Source organism: Chinchilla lanigera, unplaced genomic scaffold (genome assembly GCF_000276665.1).
Source record: "Chinchilla lanigera isolate Chin_1 unplaced genomic scaffold, ChiLan1.0 scaffold00036, whole genome shotgun sequence".
Taxonomy (NCBI): domain Eukaryota; kingdom Metazoa; phylum Chordata; class Mammalia; order Rodentia; family Chinchillidae; genus Chinchilla; species Chinchilla lanigera.
The window spans coordinates 1,536,030-1,538,299 of NW_004955437.1; positions in this window are offsets into that span (position 1 = coordinate 1,536,030).

Here is a 2,270-nt window from a genome sequence, read left to right on the forward strand (position 1 = left end):
GATCGGGAGAATGACCCAGTGATGAGCACTCCGGGCTTTCTTTTGCCTCGTATCTCCCAGACTTGGAGCTGAAGAAACTGGAAACTTGGGCCAGCAGCACAAACAGGAAAAGCTCCAACAGCTGCAGCAAAAAGCCTGGTATCACTGGTCAAGACCAGGCCAGAGGCAGTGCCCCGGAGACAGGAAATAGCTGCTGGGCTCCAGGAAAACACTACCTGTAACTGGGACTCCACTCCCACTCCCGCCAGAAAGACCAAGTGCGAAGCCTAGACGTCCACCCTCCGAGGCGGTACCCAGGCCCCCAAACTCACCCACAGTGGTGCCCCAAGAAGACCAGTGAGGAACCCCAGAGCTTGGTTTCTACAAACCAGTACCGAGGCCCCTCTCTCTCTGTCTCTGGGATATACGTGAAGACGGGGAAGATCACCCACCCAGCAATACTGAAAACGGCTGCAAGAGTCCTCTAAACAAAACAGAAGTGATAAAACAGTAATTTGAAGCATGAAGAAAGAAGAACAAGGTAAATAATGTGTGGATAAATACAGTAAGTGTTTCTTTTATTCTTCTGTTTCCGAAATTATGTTTGATGGTTAAAGCAAAAATCACAGCACTGCCTGAAATGGTTCTGAATGCATGTAGAAAATGCCTATCTGTAGGCACTGAGGGAGGAGGACAAATCAAAAAATAAAAATACATATATGTAGAAGAAATGTTAAAGATAGTTACATTTTAAGTGGAATAAAGGGATGAAATGTAAAGAAAGGTAAGTTTTCTACAATGTAGTAGTAAACAATAATACCAGCAGACTGTGACAAGCAAAAGAAAAAAAAAATATATATATATATATATAAGCACACAAAAAACTACTATAGGGGCTGGGGATTTAGCTCAGCAGCAAAGTGCCTGCCTAGCAAGCACAAGGTCATGAGTTCGATTCCTGGTACCAGAAGAAAAACCAAAACCAAAAAAAAAAAAACTATAACCAAATTAAAAATGGAATTATAAAACATGTTTAGGTAAGTCATAGATAAATACAAAGAACAAAGAAATGAAAAATATAGGCACTGAGCAGGGTATACAAATAAGAAAATTTGTAAGATATAGTGGTGCATGCTTGTAATACTAGAACTTGGGAGGCCAAGGCAGGAGGATCCCAAGTTTGAGGCCAGCCTGGGCTACATAGAGAGACCCTGTCTCAAAAAAAAATTCAAAGAATAATAATAACAACGAAGACAACATGAGAAAATTAAGCTCCACCCTACTGCTACAGACTAATAGTGTCCCAGAGATTCATATATTGAAGCCCTAATCCCCAATGGGATTGTCTTTGGAGATACTGTACAACCTTTTCAGAAGTCATTCAGGTGAAAGTCCTAACAGTATGGCCCTGATAGGATTGGTATCCTTTAAGAACTGGAAGGAAGACCAGGGTGTCTCTCTCTCCCACCCACCGAACCACGTGAGGGCAGTGAGAAAGTAGCAACTCTGCAAGCCAGGAAAGCCCTTAGCAGAAACCTATCATGTTGATACCTGGATCTCAGACTTCTGACCTCCAGAACCATGAGAAAATAAATTTCTGTTGTTTAAATAACCCAGTCTATAGTATCTGAAACAGCAATCAAGCAAACTAGCACATTTATCAATAATTACAATAAATGCAAATAGCCTAAGTATAACAATTAAAAGACAGAGGTTGACAGTGTATTTTTAAAAGGTGAAACAAAGACACACTATCTACAAGAAGTGTGGCTCAAGTAAGCAATCATAGTTCAAAATAGGAAGAGTTAAAGTAAAAGGGTGGAAACAAATCATGCAATCATTAATCAAAGGAAAATAAGAGTGCATATACTGCTATCAGACAAAGTAAATGTGAGAGCAAAGAAAATTATCAGAGAAAGAAATGAAGGATTAATCTACCAAGAAGACATGGAAGCCATACATGTCTATGCACAACACAGAGTTGCAAAATATGTGAAGCATACAGAACCGAAAGAAGAAATAGATAAACCCCCAATTATAAGTGGAGACTTCAACACAATTCCCATGACTGCTAATAGAACCAGACAGAAAATCAGCAAGGACATAGAAAAATTCAACAAGACATTTGTCCCAGAGGAAAAAGTATTTCTGTCCACATAAAAACCCGTACGTATGTGTTTATAGCAGCTTTATTGGTATTAGTCAAAAACTGGAAACAGCCCAGATGTCTCTAATGGGTGAGTGGTTAAATAAATTGAGCTACAGCTGTACCACGGAGGAAACTCAGTAAT